Source organism: Marmota marmota, unplaced genomic scaffold (assembly GCF_001458135.2).
Source record: "Marmota marmota marmota unplaced genomic scaffold, marMar, whole genome shotgun sequence".
NCBI classification, from domain to species: domain Eukaryota; kingdom Metazoa; phylum Chordata; class Mammalia; order Rodentia; family Sciuridae; genus Marmota; species Marmota marmota.
Window position 1 is genome coordinate 4458308 of NW_025999949.1, and position 17679 is coordinate 4475986.

The window sequence follows — 17679 nt, forward strand, 5'->3', positions numbered from 1 at the left end:
TCATCTTCTCTGCTGAATTTCACTGGTCCTTAGGTGATTTTAGGAAATGATTCCTTCTAATATAGACATGATAAAACAAGTCCTTCGGATAGACAGACTACCACTCACTTTTTGTGACTAATTCTATCTTGATAAACTTTATAGTCATTCCTGAGTCCTTCATTCCTCCTGCCACCCCCATCATTTACCACCTCCCTATATCCTGTGTAGGAGTTCATGTTGGGTGATGGTCCTCATCCTGAAAATGCACTCCATTTTCAAGGGTTCCCACACATAGTAGTATCAGCTTTTTGGTTATATCAGAAGAAAACTGCTCAGTAAGCTGTAATATTAGTCAAATTTCATGAAATATAAACAATACTTAGTTTTAACTTAAAACAGCACTTGAATTCTAAGAAGCCAACTAGATTCAGTTCATCAAACCTCTTTCATGATAGGGGGAGACTAAAGTTGATGTTATTTTTATCACTCCAAAGAAGTTAATTTAGGCATATTTGCATGACAATTACTACTTATGCAGTGAAGTCAAATCATAGTCTAGATGTTCTCTAAAGGATGTTGTGCCCATCAAGTAGTCGTTTTTAGGCTAAGAATGCATATTTATCTTAAGCAATAAGGCCAACTAAGTGTGGATACTTAGTAGTAGGTTGACAGAAAAAGAACACTAAATCAAAAAGATCCATGCACCATGGTTTGGCACCACCGTTTTACCAGCCAAAATAAACAAAATAAGCTTTTGTTTATTCCGAGAACTACATTTTTAAAAAAATTATCAAGATCTTCAGCCTAAATAAAATCTCAGTTCACTAGTCTCTTTAAATGCAATACATGTAGCATTTATTTGAGAAATCTTAGGTTATGGATAGTCCACCACCAAAGGCAACTGAGGCCAAATAGTTTGAATTGGGGATTGAACCCAGCACCTCATGCATCCTAGACAAGCACTCTACCAATAAGCTACATTATCAAAAATCTAGCTTTTAAAGTCAGGACAAGATAATTTTTGTAGCTTAGGGTAACTCTGCTTTAACATTCAGTATTTACAAAAATATGAGGCCTGGGGCTGGTTGTGGCTCAAGTGGTAGCGCGCTCGCCTGGCATGCGTGCGGCCCGGGTTCGATCCTCAGCACCACATACAAAACAAAGATGTTGTATCCGCCGATAACTAAAAAATAAATATTAAAATTCTTAAAAAAAAAAAAAAAAATGAGGCCCACTGGATCCCATCTTACCTGCATAATGCCCATTCTTCAGAGTATTTCTATAGTAGTATGCTGATAACTGTAAAAATATTTTTCCAACTACAGAATCTAGAGGGTTTAATTATCATTGCCTATTAAAACTAGCTTAAATCTCAAAGCAAACATGTTCACGTCATTATAGCAGTATGGCATGCTGTTATATAAAGCTGGAAAATTGTGTTATAAACAAAATGCAGCGCCTGCCTTCCCAAAACTCATCCCTGTAAATCATAGGATCCCTTTTTGTTGGAAATAACACAATTCAGTCTCTTTAATACAACTTTACCACATCCCCATAATCAACTAACCATTTCTCATAGTTAATTTCTTCATTGTATTTCCACTGGCATTAAAAAAAAAAAAAAAAAAAAAACTCCTATTGTGCCTACTCAGCTTTTACTTATCTTTATGACTATTTTCTTTCCTTTGGTGCTAGGGACTGAACCCAGAGCTTCACAGAGGCTAAGCACTGGACTATAAAACCCAAACCCCATGACTATCTTCTCAATTTTAAACCCGATTTCTGAATCTTTTGTCTAATTTTCAGATATGCAGACCCCAAATTTGAAATTTTTCTTTCCATTTTTGAATCCATGTTAACAGTTTTACATGTAATAATGTGTACTCGTTTTGGCATGTAATTATAATCATCTACTACCACAAAGTACTCTCATGTCCTGTTTCCAATAAATTCCCAACCCAGAAACCTGCCACGATAAGACTTCTTTAGAAGTAAAATGATTTTAAAAATTAAAGGCCAAACCCAAACATCTGACAAATGTTATTAATAATATGAATAAAAATATACCACCAACAATAAAAAGAATTTCGGAAAGCATATGCTGGCTACAAAACAAACAAGAAAACGTTAGTGGAGTAGCTACACATCTTTGAAATGTAACTATCACTTCAGAAGTAACCGCAGAATTATTAACCAAACAAAAAAAAGGATTGTTAGAAAAAATAAAATTCATTTTTTATATTGGTAGTACTTGACAAAAAGGATTAAAGCACATCTGAAACCACTAAAACAGATTTAGGTGTAATGCTACTTGATTTTCTTAATTATACTGAAAATTACAATAAAATATTGATTAAAGCCAACTTATTAGCCAGAGTAGATTTTGGGAACTAAAGAAAAAGGACTTTACAACTCTTTTATTGGAAAGTTCTATTTGTTTTATTTTTTGCTGCTGAGGATCAAACCCAGGGCCTTGTGGGTACTTGTGATCTCTACCACTGAGCTATATTCCCAGCTAAATTAGGGAGTTCTTAACTTAAGAGGTGGTGATAATGTATCCCTTATGCATTGAAAAACCTGTCTTTGACATTCTTTTTGTTGTTGCTGGAATTAAGGACAGAACCCAGGGACATTTTAACACTGAGCTACATCCCCAGTCCTTTTTATTTTGAGACAGGATCTCGGCTCAATTGCTTAGGCCATCTCTATGTTGCAGGGGCTGATGTTGAACTTGTCATTTCCTGGGTGTACATGACCACAACCAGTTGTTTTTGACATTCTTAAAAAGAAGTCTTTAACTGTGATATGCAAGTGATGTGCATGTAAATGTTAAGCTTAGCTATCAGTTACTGTTAAAAGCTAAAAGCTTGTCAGTCCCAGAAAAAACAAATTCTGCAACTTGTAAAACACAAATATCTTCAGAAAACAGGCTTTCTAAGACACTTTGAGCCAATGAATTCAAATGAAATGTCTGTTATTGGAGATCCAGTATTTCCATCAAAAAGGGCCAATCAGGGTCAAAAGTAGCCTGATCATGAATGAGTCTTTCTACCTTCAATATTATACCACCATCTCACTGAAGGAATTTTTTAAAATAAGTTTAAAAACTCCAGGAGATCTTTCCTGTAATTTTCTTAATGTTAGCAAAAACACTGTATAGCTACACTGTCACAAAAAGCAAGGTTTGTGTTAACATTAAAAAAAAAAAAAAAAAAAACTAAGAAACATTTCTGCTAGAATGTTTAGAGGTATTAAAGTTAGTTGCTGCCAATATTATTAAATAAATAAAAATTCTGAGATGCAGCACGTTCTAGCAAGCAAAAAAAATAAGTGTGCATATGTTGAGGTGAGCAGAATTTATACTGTATACCAGATTCAGCAAGTTAATTCACCTCGATTTTTAACACCACAGGGATTATTCCCAGGACTTCTCCATCCTCTTAACTGAAAATACAGAATCAAACCACGATGTTAGATGAAATGTTCTAGTGGTTCTGGTTATAAATCAGAAACAAGATTAATTCTAACACATCATGCACCACTATTTATCAGTTTGGTGCTGTTGGACCTTAAATTATTTATAAAACTTTAGAAAATCTATTCTATGTAGATCTTAGATTCTCTTCACCAGAATGCTTTAGAACTTGAACTTAGTAGCAAATTTTATAAAAGCTCTGATGCTTACTGGTATCCACAATTATGAAAAGGTGTTCTCTACATACAAGCACTTTCAAAGTTATTTTCACAAACACTATTAATATATGGTTGAGAGAAACATCAGGTTACTTCACAATACTAAAGTTGCTATAATCACAAAAGTAATTTGTTAATAGGAAATTTCCTCCTGGACTCAGCTGGGGAAAAAAATTTTAACATCCCTCATTCACACCTTTATATTGGTGTTTTCATAATACATTTTCCATGAAGAGCTGCCAAAAGAAACAAAGGCTCCAAAGAACCACACACTGCTCCCTGGAGCCTTCCATGAGGCCTTGAGTCCTCATGTTCACAGGGAGGGTAGCTCCAAGAGTAGTGGTTGCAGCAGCTGGGCACTTGCCTTGTTACACACCTGCTACAAAGGCTTCTACAGTTGATTGTACTTCAGAAGAAACTGATACATCTTTCAAATAATCACAAGATAATTCTGGCAGCAACAGCCCACTTGACACCAAGCTGGATGAATATGAGTCTTGGATTTCTGAAGTGAAGACCTCCCTGGAAGTAGAACAGGGAGAGCTGAAAGGTTGAGAGTACTGTTTCAGAGACACCTAAGCAGGAAACCCAACCTTAACACATCAACCATTTTTCTAACAGGACTTTTACTCATTTAAAAGTGAAAAACTGCTATTTTGAAATTTACACTACTATAGTTACTCTGAAGATGCCTAAGGCAATGATAGGAAGTTCTTTATTTTTACATAAGCATTTGATGACTCAGCACTCAGCTTTAAAAAACATATGTCAAAAAGCCCCCTCCTCTGCATTCTACCTAAAACAGGAAAAAAAGTTACTTACCACACAGAATACCTTTAGAAGTGATCGATCAGAATAGCATTAAAAGAGGCTTCTAAAAAATGACTTTGGCACTATAGATGTAATAAGGCCTCAAGCAGGTCTGAACCAGGAAAAAAAAAAAAATTCCAGGAAGCTACATACTAAAAATGATAGGAAGTTCTAATAAATTGGGTGATGGCCATAAGATCACATAATCCATTTTTGCCATAGTGGATAAAAACAAGTGATGGAACACTCAGGATAACCAGGACAGGGCCTGCTTCAACTGACAATAACTGGAAAGCTAGTGATCACAATAAATACTCATAAAAAATTATTTTTCAGGAGATGAGTTTGGGAGGGGAGGGAAAAAAACTGAGTAAGCCTAAAGAAAGAACACTAAAAGATCTGAAGATTTTTTTTCGCCCTTAAAAGAACAAGAATGAACAAGAGATGAGAGGGAGGGTTAAGGAAATAGGCCCAACTTATTTCAAATTAGGTTCAAAATGCCTAAAAATAAATATTAAAATGTATCTTAATAAGAAAAATAAAATACAGAATTTTCACAGCAATGTTATTTTACATGTGGAATTAACACTATTAAACTCCCTTGACAATCTGAAGACTCGATTTTTTTCCCTAGAAAAAGTGTGCCTGCACAAGAAAAATACTGAAATCTCATCTTATTTAATGTAAATAAGATTTGATATATTCATACTTTAGGCAGATCTCACTAACTGGAAGCCCTAACTACTATGGAATACTTTTTTATTTTGTTGTATATAAAACATATGTGAAATACAATTACTGCAACAAAGACCAGGTTAAGCAAGCAATTAAGAAACAAGAGTCATATCTCAAAGGTCCTTCTCACAGGTGGCAGTGTGTGTGTCTCCCCTACAGATGTTTAGACTTTTGCTAAGCACCATTCCCTTATTTAATAGTTTTCTTTCATGGAATCCTAAGCAATACTTTGCAGTATGCTATTTTACAGGATACCCTGTCCTGTACTGGCTGCAAGTCTAAATAGACATAGGTGCTACAGTCTAGGACACATGCTCAAGGATGGAAATGCTAGGTTGGAAGTGACAAATGAATTTCGAGTCTATTAATCTTTTTTATAAATCGTGCTTTCCCTTTTTCTTATAACCTGTAGGAGCTCTTCGTGAATTCAGGAGAGCAAATATCTCCTTTGGAATAATACTTGGCTATTGTTACAGTTTCCAAGATGAATGTACTAGAATACACCATCCTATTTGTGATCACACCAAATATAACTCTTGTTGATTACACTAAACCTAGGTGATGAACTAAGAGAGAATACTTCCTGTAACAGCTCTTTGCAATACTTTCAGTAAAGAGCAAGGAATACATAAAAATAACCTGAAGTCGCCAGGCACAGTGGTGCACACCTATGCTTTCAGTGACTCAGACGGATAAGGCAGGAAGATCACAAGTTCAAAGCCAGGCTCAGCCATTTAGCAAGACCTTGTCGCAAAATTAAAAGGCTGGGGATGTGGTACAGTGGTTAAACACATCCCTGGGTTCAATACCTGGTACCACAAAAATAAAAAAAAAAGAAAGTCAACATAAAGCTAATATTAATTTCAATTTACATGAGGTTCAGTCACTATAAGGAGTAATATCCTAAGGATATGTTAGACAACTAAAGAATTCAGTAAGAATATACAAATAAGAAACCCTTACAAATTCAGCAACAACTTTTTATTAGACAAACCTTAGAATGTGATTCATATTTCACTTACAATAATTATCATAGAGTAGTGCTGCCCAATGTTCTATGATGAATGAATTGTTCTTTACTGGTAGTTCAAGCATTTGAAATATAAGCCTCATGCATCGGAGGAACTAAATTTTTTAAAAACAAAGCTCTCCTCCCCCAGAGTATTGGGAATCAAACCCAGGGCCTCACACATGCTAGACAAGTGCTCTATCCATGAGCTGTGTTCCCAGTTGCTAAGGTACCTGTATATGGCTATTGTTTCAAACAAAGCAGTTCTAGAAGATACTATTTTCAAACCTCTAGAGATCAAGACCATATACATCACAAGAAAAAAAACAAAACAAAAACCTCTCACCATTGTCCCCCAAAACAACTGTGTTTGAAGTATCAAAGATCAGTTCATAAACTGATTAAGCTAGATAAAATGAACAAAATAAAATCCCATAGTAAATAAATCCTGAAGAGATACTTGAAATATGTGCTTACATAAAATGAGGCAAAAAATTTATGAAGAATATTTCGAAAGAGTTTGCTATTTTGACTCCTGCTGCAAGTCAATCCATTAGACATTTCAAACCTCAAGAGTGGCTGCATACATTCCTGGGCAAACTGAACCGGACCAGGCTAATCCTTCTAAGTCAGTATGTTATCCAAATACTTTCTACTTGGACCATCAAGTGAAAAACACCAGATTAGGGAAAAGGATGGCTAAATCTCTGCTTCAATTAGCATGCAACAAACTAATTAAATAGGCATGAATCTAAACAAATAGGCAAGAATAAAACATCTGTTTCCTGGGCCTTCCATTATGTAATAAGTACTTTCACTGGAAGAGTGTCCTCAGGCTTATCTAAACAATGACCAACCTAGAACAGCAAACTACCAAATTTACCTAGTGTTTACAAAACCTTTCTCATAATTAATTCCTCCGTGTTCCAAAATGGTTTTGAGAGGTGTGAAGGAGAGGGGTAGGGGAAACCCTAAATTGAAAAAAGAATGTGTTGAGTGAAGACAGTGTGAAACAGACTGGTAGTCACTTTATTAATTCTCTCAACTAAACTATGCAGTGTAGCAAATGCAAGAAACAGTTCAACATCTTTAAAAACTGGTCTACACCATTTTCCAATCTTGTTGGCCCTCCTAGGAAAGATAAATTTGCCCCAAGCAACAATACCATATTTCCCGCCCAAACTTACTAATCTATTAACATGCTTTTAATTCACACTATGCTTATACAGAATATTTTTCTGCTACTTTATACCAGCAGAAATGCACCCTTAAGTATTTTATGCATGTCAAAGAAATAAACATACTTTAAAAATATATTTTAAGACTTGGTATGGTAGCACATGCCTATAATACCAGCTACCTGGGAGGTTGAGGCAGAGGATCAATCACAAGTTCAAGGCCAGCCTGGGCAACAGAGAATTCCCTCAAAAGTAAAATAATAACAAAACAAAATAAAAAGGGCTCATTATATAGCTCAATGGTAAGAGGCCCTGAGTTCATTCCCCAGTATGGGGGGCAAGGGTTGTTTAAAAATAATAAACACACACCCACCCCTTAAAACTATATATTACAATGATAGTTTTACTCATCTTTCTCCAAGAAAATCAACCATTAATGAATGTTATGTTGAATTTGCTTGCATCACAGTATCTTTAACTACCATAATCAAATTTCTCCTTTTTACCACAAGTAGAATCAACTTTTTTTTTTTTTTTCAGTTGTAGATGAACACAATACCTTTATTTTGTTTACTTAGTTTATGTGGTGCTGGAGATGGAACCCAGGGCTGGGGATCACACATGCTAGGCAAGTGCTTTAGCACTGAGCCCCAACCTCTCTTTTCTATTAACAATTTGTGATACATGAAGAAGCAGCACTAACAAATTCATAAAGAACGTTAAAATAATCTTAAGGTGGGGTCCTACTAAGGCTATATAAATACTAACAATTGAAAGTCAGAACCTGAATGCTGATGTCCTTTTGATGTTTCTGTAAGAACATACAGTCAACTAATAACAATCAGGTAATTTTTAAAGCAAACTTAAAAAGTACACTTAATTAATTAAGTCTCTTTCTATACTTAGATACAATATGATACTGAAAGACATATGATAGCTAGGCTTGGTGGCCCAGGTGTAAACCCAATTACTTGGAAGGGTGAGGTAAAAGACTCAGAAGTTCAAGGCCGGCCTTGTCAATTTAGTAAAGACACTGTCTCAAAATAAAAAGGGCTGGGAATGAAATTCAGTGGCAGAGTGCTGCCAGGCTCAATCCCCAACAACAACAACAAAAAGGCAGGGGGTATACAATGATTAATTCAACCCGACTTCATCATTGAATCCATTGGTAAAAGCTATTACCAAATCCACTAGTTAAAGGGAGTTTAGTTTTCTGGACTAGATAATTTTAAATATTTTCCATTAGGCTAATTTATTAATTATACTGGAGTTACAGCTAAAGTGAACTGAAAACAAAACAAACACACTAGAAACCCCTTACCGGGGTTTCCATAAAGCCCTAGGAAATTCCACTATTGCTACCTCCACCCCAGGACTGAACACAGAATAACTTTACCATTCAGGTATATGGCCAGTCCTTTATATTTTATTTTGAGACAGGGTCCTGCTAAATTGCTGAAGCTGGCCTCAAACTTGCAATCCTCCTTCTTCAGCCTCCTGAGTAGCTGGAATCGCAGGTGTGTACCACCATGCTAGGCAAACATAAGGAATTTAATCTGAGATACTAATATTAAAAATATTTGTCAAGGTATTCTCAAGTGCTGGAGTTGGCTGAAGTTGTGGCTCAGAGACTGCATGCAGAGGCCCTGAGATCTATCCTCAGCAGCAAAGATATTTTCACAATGCTCACATAATGCATCATACATATTCTAAAAACAAATTTCAAAAGAAAATTATTTACAGCTAGTGATGGGCACATGTATAATCCCAGAAATTTGGGAGGCTGAGGTAGGATTATAAATTCCAGTCTTTGGCAATTTAGTGAGATTCTAAAAACAAATTTCAAAAGAAAATAATTTACAGCTAGTGTTGGACACATCTGTAATCCCAGTAATTTGGGAAGCTGAGGTAGAAGGATCATAAATTCAATTCCAGTCTTTGGCAATTTAGTGAGATTCTGTCTCAAATAAAATGAAAAGGGGGTCTGGGGATATGGCTCAAGCGGTAGCGCGCTCGCCTGGCATGCATGCGGCCCGGGTTCGATCCTCAGCACCACATACAAACAAAGATATTGTGTCTGCCGAGAACTAAAAAAGAAATAAATATTTAAAAAAATAATAAATAAATAAATAAAATGAAAAGGGGCTGTGATGTAGCTCAGTGGTAGCATCCCTGGTTTCAATAGCCAGTATTGAGGGAGTGGGGAGAGGTTGTACTATGTAAGCAACTTCCATAGCTTCCAGATCCTTAATGACCTACCTCTAAATTCAGATGTTTATTTGATTTAAAAACCTTACCCTGAAGCAAATCCTGGAGCTCAGATCTCCTGCACAGGAATTCTACTAATATTCAACAGTTAACATGCTTTGCAATGTTATATGCAAAGTCCTCTTATTGGTTCCAAATAGTACTGTTGCTCAACAAAAGATTAATCTCAGGGTTTCAGTTTCTAGAACACACTATTATACATAAGAATATTACATTTCTGGGAGGTATGATTCTCTTACCATTTTTACTAATTCTAGTGAAACCATAGAACAAAGTATTTTCTGAGTTCACAATTTGTCAAGGTTTAGAGCAATAATGTGGTATCTATAATATATAACGTAACTCTCTCCAAGAGAATGAGTTAGCATCCTGTAATCACAATATATCTACATGAAAACTCTGGAATATTAACATTAAATGGGATAGGATAAAAATAGCCTCACCTCAGCACAGATTCAGATCACATTTTTCTCCCAAATTAGTTTGGGTCACACCAAGGAAGCTGAAGGAAAACTCTTAAGAAAAAAAGTTTTCTGGGTTTCAAAATTATATGAATAAGGGATTGTGGGCCTATAGCTTTACAGCAAAGCATCTAGTACAAGAGTATATGTTAATACCTTGTCCCTGGGCATAATAAATCTAAAAATCAGTAATTTGGGCTGCAAGAACTTACAGAATAAATAATAAACATCTTTAGCATAGTCTGTTCCCACTTCCCTCACTCAAAAGAGTAAGGACTTTCTGAATTTTTGATATTACTTATTATTCTAAAACTACTTTTTCTTGTTTGGCAAAAATTATTCTCATATATTTCAGCTTACTGTTATCAGTGTCAAATGTGTAAGAGGAAACACTACAAATGTTAAAAAAATTGAAGATTTAATTTCCAATTTAGCAAAAAACTTAACTAAAAACATCCTTCACTATAGCCTTCCTTAAAAGAAAAATTAATTTTCACCTTAGAGTTAATTTGTATCTTTGCCAATCAGACCCTCCCAGTTAACTTCAGGGAAAATATCAGATATCCTAGAAAAGACAGCCTAACAATATTAGGTAATGGACTTGGTACTAAGATGTTGGCACCATGCTTCTCTTTTAATATGCATACAAGCAATCTGTTTAAAATGCACATTCTGAGTGGGGCAATATGGTATACATGCCTGTAACCCCAGCAACTCTGGAGGATGAAACAGGAGGATCACCAAGTACAAGGTCAGCCTCAGCAATTAGCAAGATCCTGTCTCAAAAGATTCTGACTCAAGTTGGGTAGGATTCTATATTTCTGTTCTAGATGATACTAATACTACTCATCCAAGAAACACAATGCATAACCACACAGCATTACAAATTTGTTGTTGTTGTTGTTTTGCTTAGGATTAAGAATTATTCTAGTCCAACTTTATTATATGGCTGTTTCAAAAACTAAGCAATTTGCTTAAATTTATACAGATTGGAAAAAAGCCAAAATAGGAAAACCTCCAATCAGGGTTATAAGCATTAGAACTTGTAACTTATAAAATCCTAGTACTTAAAACTGTTCTGTCTCTTTAGCCTTAACCTAAAAACCTGAAATCTAAAAATCATTTAAATGAGTTAACATCAACATCAAATGGTACTTTAAGGGTTTGCTTTAACACCCTCTCATAAGATAGAATAAACATGCAACTTAGGGGCAGGGGATGTGGATGTGGCTTAGTGGTCAAGCGCCCCTGGGTTCAAACCATGGTGGTGGTGGTGGTGGTGCAGATCAGTCTAAAGAAACACTAAATTCACCAAAACTATCTTTTGGTTTTGTGAAAATTTCTAATACTATTCCTTCCAAGTTTCTGGCCAAGAGAAATAGCCTAATTTCAATACCCCAAATCAAATTTCAATAGCAAGAAATCTATAAAGTTTTTAAATGAACCAACCACACAAATCTAGCATCTCAAATATTTTACTGAGGAATGATATTTTGCATGGGGGATCAATTCTAAAAAGTCAATCCATACAGAAAATCTAGTCAAAAACTATCCTTGAAAATCTGTTAGAAAGGTAGCAGGATGGGGGAGACACAGACATCTTTCAGAAAGTCCTCTAAAAACAACCAGTTGTTCCCAACAGCTGAGTATTATACAAAAAGACATTTTATGAAAAGGAATGTAAACTAGAAAAATCATATTTAGTCTAGCATGATGTTCATGACTAAGAAAACAAAAACTAAGATTCATGTTTCAAATCCCATGCTCTGAGGTATAGATTAATGAGTGAAATGTCAGCAGAATCCTTTCCTTTATTTAAAAATGTCTTTGGGACTGGTGGTGTAGCTCTGTGATAGAATGTTAAGCATGCATGAAGCCTGAGGTTCAATCTCTAGTACCAAAAATATAAAAATGGTTTTTGACTTTTTTCTGATCAAGACCAGTACTTGAACCAAAGTTAAATGGTTGAATGATGTGGCAAACTACATCTTAAATCCAAAAACCACTGTACAGCCAGGGATGGTGGCATACGCCTGTAATCCCAGCAGCTTGGGAGGATGAGACAGGAGGATCAAAGCCAGCCTCAGCAAAAATGAGGCACTAAGCAACTCAGTGAGACCCTGTCAATACAAAATAGGGCTGGGGATGTGGCTCTATGGTTGAATGCCCCTGAGTTCAAACCCTGGTTCCAAAAAAACAAACAAAAAACAAAAACAAAAACACTCTACAATTTATTCATGTAAAATATATTATATGCATTCAAGAGAAAGTAAATTATAAATTACCCAGTTAAGTGGTGAAAAATGCATAAATTAAACTGAATAGTTAAGTCTAATCTATAACTGTCAAGAGTTTTTAAAGATCACTGCTCTTAAAGAAATACAACTTCAAGTTTTGAAAAACACAGCACTCTCACTTGCCTTCATTTTACTAGGATCCCCTAGGTACTTACATGGACAAGTTAGGAGATGGAACCCCCCTATCATCAGCTAGGTTCCCAAGGTGGCTCGGCGTTAAAGTCAAACTGCTCTCTATACAGCACTTCTCCTAGGCCTTCTGGGTAGTTGTATACTTGGTCAGAAAGTTCGCCCTAAAGAAAATAAAAGTGGCAGATAATTCCATGTTAAAAAATAAAATTCAGCTGTGCTCCAACAGCAGGTTCACTTAAACTACAGAACTTTAGTTTTAATAGAATACGTTTTGTTAAAGTCACATTACCCAAAATGTTTCAAAGTGTTTACCATAGAACCAAGCACTTTTTATTAATAATCATTTCCAAGCTGCTCTACTACAGAAGTTCACAGAACCTGGCACCAGTCACCTTATCAAGTTGTTTTTTTTAATCTACCTATTCATGAATTTCCAGTCTAATTTTGCCTCCCCCGCCCTTTTGGTGGTACTGGAGATTGCATCCAGATTGCACATGCCAGGCAAGCACTCTACTTCTGAGTTACACATCCATTCCTTTTTATTTTATCTTGAGGGAGATAGGACCCCAAACTTGTGATCCTCCCACCTCAGTCTCCTAGGTAAGTGGGACTACAGGCATGCACCACAGTGCCTGCTATAAATTTTGCTTTCATTTGTCCAAGTTCCCTCAACAATCCAGCATATATGCAAGATTTTAAATACATAACGTTCCAACTTGATCTTAAAGTCTGGAACTACCCAGAACACCCTTCAACTTCAAGTCTAAATTTTTCTTTGCTTAATATGCAAATTCTTATTACTTAAAAAAAAAAAAGTTGTACATCCTAATACCTTATGTATCTGAATTATTGAGAAGTCCTTATAATGTTAGGCAAGTAATCTCTTAAGCTTTATTTTCTCATACCCAACTTATCTAGATCTACACTTCATTCTATTACCACTAGAAGCAAATGAATTGTCAAAGTGTTTGCCACACTACACAAAATGCTGTTTTATAAATGGTCATCACCTATTACAGTTTGACTAGTTCCCAAGATAAAATGCTATACCTACATTTCTATTTGTAATTCAATAGTTACTGTTTTAAAGTAATAGAACCTGACAGTATGTGCTAGAAAAGGTTGGTATGGTAATAAGGAAACCAGAAATAATAAAACTAGAAATTTAAGGTCAAGAGTTCGAAAAATTTCAGAAGCACTCTTAAGCATGCCTAAAGCCTCCCTTTCCCTTCCACCAGGATTCAAGGATTCCTTGAAGGAAGGAATATGTTCTACTTAGCAGGGGAAACTGGTTAAAGACACTCACAGTTGATGACCAAAGAATACATATTAACTTGCAACAATGATTACAAACTTACATAAAATTCCAAATAATGTGCTACTCCGTAAACATTCCAACTCTTCCCACACCTAGATAATTTTTAAAAATAAACAAAAATACTACTCATGCCAGGGACAGTTCACTCTCAATTATCCTAGGCAACAGGATAATTATCCTTGGTGAGACATTATTCATCATTTCCCTGCTATATTACCCACAGCTATTTTGCTGTTTAAGTGATATGAAATATAAAAACATTAATCTTTAGAAATGCGAGAATATTCTTCAGTAAGATCTTTAATAAAACTTGAAGCTGGGCATTGTAGAGCATGCCTATAATCCCAGTGACTTAGGAGGTTGAGGCCTAAAGCAACTTAGGGAGAGTCTATCTCAAAATAAAAAAAAGTGGTTGGGGATGTGGCTCAATGGTTAAGCACTCTGGGTTCAATTCCAGGTTACCCACCCCACCCCCAAAGACACTAAATTTAACAAAAATATACTATCAGGGAAAGAAGGTGCCAAACTTTGAAAAGCACATTTTCAAAAGTATGAATGATTAAATAAAAAGATAAAGGAATTATGAAAAATTTTTCAGTTAGAATGGTTTGCATAAATTAGCTAGATGAGACAACTCTGCAACCAAGTTCCTCAACAATTATTTGAAGAGCATGGCATACCAGACTTGACTGAATCAGCCAGCAGACCAAGACACAAAAAACCTATCACTTTTGACATTTAGTATCTCAAAACTTAGTATCTCAAAATTATGATTTTTTTTCTACACATTGTTTTTACCAATTATTTCTAAGGTTGTTTTGTAGTATTCTTTCAAGTAATAAGAAATATCAAGACAAATCCAAATTGGAGGGTAGTCTATCAGGTATCTAACCAATACTTCTCTGCACTGAAAATCATGAAAAGCAACAGAAAATGTAAACTGTCACAGATCAGATAAGACTGGGGAGATATGACAACTAAATACAATGTGGTAGAGTTAGGACTGAATTCTGGAAAAAGTAAAGAACAACAAAAAGCAACTGTTGGCTGGGGTGTAGCTCAGTGGTAAAGCATTTGCCGAATACTAGTAAAGTTCCAGGTTCAATCCCTAGTACTCCAAAAACCAAAAGCCTGGTGAAATTTGAAGAAACTCAAGAGTTTAAGTAATAATACTTAACAAATTCAGTTTACTTTAGATTAAATGTACCACAATACTACAAGATGGTCAACTGGTTAAGTATACAGGAACTGTTACTGTCTTTGAGACTTCTTTTGTGTGCATAAGACTGAAATTTCTAAAATAAAATTATATATTTTTTTAAAAAATCAGGCAAGGTATTTATACAATGTACTACTCAGCAATAAAAAACCTACTGAAAAATGCAATGTGAACATCAAAAACATGCCAAATTAAAGCCTTTTACACAAAAGAATGCATATAGACTGATTCTACTTGTACGGAAATTCTAGAACAAACAAGACTAATCTTTTAATTTAAAAAAATCAGAATCATGGTTGAGTCTGTGGCAACTTGGAGACAGTTTGACTAGACAAAAGAGAACTAACTATCTGGGCCAACAGCACTGTTCTGCACATTAATAGAGGCTTGAGTTACTACATAGCAGTATTTTTTGTAAGGCTCAAATAGTACACTTTTGTGGATTTTACCGTCAATTTTACTCCCCCCAAATTTTTTAAATTGCTAACAGCATGGAACCCTATCTAACGACGAGGTTCCTATCTAAAGTTGGAAGGGAAGTGTTTTGGTGTCTCTAACATAACTGTGAAATTCACGCAACAATTATATAAGGCAAATAAAAGAAAATGTTAATGTTAATTATAGAATCAAAGTGGAGGTACCACTCTTTAACCCGTTTGGGATCCTATATAAATAATACGTTGGGGGACAAAAACTATAATTTGATTTCATTTTTATTCCTATAGTCAGTTATCTTTCCTACTTAATGTAAAACTCCTCGGAGCTTATTTGTCCTCAGGATCAGTATTTGCATGATATCTTATGTGTAAGGATCATTAGGCCTCGCCAAACAACCATTAGCCACATTTCTATCAGGCTTTCCTGAGCGCACAATAAGGGAGAGAGATTCCTTAAGAGTCATTCTTAACCCAAGCTAGACACAGAAAAACTTAACATATTCAACCTAGATGCCACCACAAAATCCAGTAAAATCTGCTGAAACATGACTGGACTGTAAATTGTATCCCCGACCATTTCTGGTTTCCTAGCCAGTGGTTTAGTCTAAGGAATACAAGTTCAGGGCATATATTCTCTAAGATTTGAAACACGTCATCACCATTAACTGCTGGCAGTCAAGATAATACCTGATAAGCCACCCCAGCCTACCCTTTTCCCTCTTTCTGCCCAGAAATCGCGGCGCGAACTGGAAAGCGAAGCCATGGTGACTAATACTTAGACTCCAGGAGGTGACTGGGGTGAGTGAAAGCGACTTGGCCCAATCAGGAACGCCGCAGAGGCGGAGCGGCAGCCCCGAGGCTTCCAGAAGGGGCCAAAGGCCTCCCGCACGCTACTTGACACCGGGGCTTCCCCGCCGCCGGGCCCCGAGTGGGGTCAACTTTCCTCCACCAGAGGGGGACCGCGCTCCCCTCACCCCCCAGACCAGCTTCCTCCGCAGCTGTCACAAGAGGCCGGCGCTGGGCCCGACCGGCTCCATTCATAACCCAGCGCCCAAGCCGCTGCAGCCCATCGCGCCGCCCACCCGGCTCCGGAACCAAAGGCGGCCGAGCAGAGCCAGCAGCAGATAGGGACCACGGCCCGAGGGGCCGTAGCTGGGCCCCCTCCCCGGAAACAGCAATGCACCACGGGAGAGGGGTGGGGGCCGCACGCTGCCGGGAGTGGACCACGACCCCCGGCGGCCAGACCACCGCGCGCGCCCCCGCACGCACACGCCCCCTGCCCGCTCCAACCGCTGTGGCTCGGGTTCTGCCGAGCGCCGGGCGGCCGCCTCTAAGGCCCTGAAGCGCGACCCGCCGCGCCAGCCCCGCCACCCGAGGCACCGACAGCCGCCACACACGCCGCTGTCCGCCATGTTCGAAGCGGCTGGCCGCGGGGCGCTGCGGGGACTCCAGGGCTACGCGGCCCAGCGGAGGCACCCACCGCCCCCGAGGCCGGCCCGCGCCAGCTCCTCCCGCTCTCCTACTCCCAGTACTCACGTGAGATAACGGCCCAAAGAGTCGGGTAAAGCGTCTTCTCTTTTTCGGCGGAATTTTTAAAGAGGGATGTGGTTACCTTGAGCAGAAATACCCAAGGCGGCCTGGGCCATAGGCTGCGGGGACGACGTGGGGAGAAAAGCGCGGCACCGACACCAGCTGAGCAGCAGTGGCAGCGGCGGCCAGAGAGAAATGGAGCAGCGCGGGTAAAAGGAGAAAGTCGCGGGCTGGGTGGGGAGAGGATTTGGCCTCGTCACACCGCAGAGCAGCAGAACGAGAAAGGAAAAGAAGAGGCAGAGAAGGCGACAACAGGGTGAAAAGGAAACGCTTCAGCCGCGAGGAGAGCCAAAGAGTGTGGGAAGGCGGTGCCGGAGACGCCAGTATTTATAGCCAGTGGGCGGGGTCTGGTGACGTCACAGCCGGCCAGGCAGCCGCGCGAGCGGGGCGGGGCACGGCAGTAGACTGGGGAAACTCGAGGGGCGGAAGAGGAAGGAGGCCAGCGCTGGGCTGTGGTGAGGGGAGGGGCGACCCGGCAGTGCAGGTGCAAACCCGCGGGTCGCTTCCCGCCCTCCAGCCGCTCGCAGCTTTAGGCCTGCGGAAGGCCCAC

The 17679-nt window shown here is 38.1% G+C and overlaps 1 protein-coding gene across 6 annotated transcripts in view; it reads right to left on the bottom strand.

Annotated features, from left to right (window-relative positions):
• Positions 1–17461, bottom strand: part of Azin1 (antizyme inhibitor 1) — a 30194-nt gene extending 12733 nt beyond the window's left edge. For 2 of the 6 annotated variants that reach the window (XM_048801945.1, XM_015486352.2), the window contains exons 1-3: positions 17076–17461; positions 12589–12726; positions 4052–4197 (exon numbers count right to left, since the gene is read on the bottom strand). The gene's annotated coding sequence lies outside the window, so the exon portion shown is untranslated. Of the gene's footprint in view, positions 1–4039; positions 4198–12588; positions 12727–17075 lie in introns of all 6 variants that reach the window. The other 4 variants (XM_048801947.1, XM_048801944.1, XM_015486353.2 and 1 more) reach the window with 3 other exon arrangements.
• Between the last annotated feature and the right edge of the window lie 218 nt (positions 17462–17679).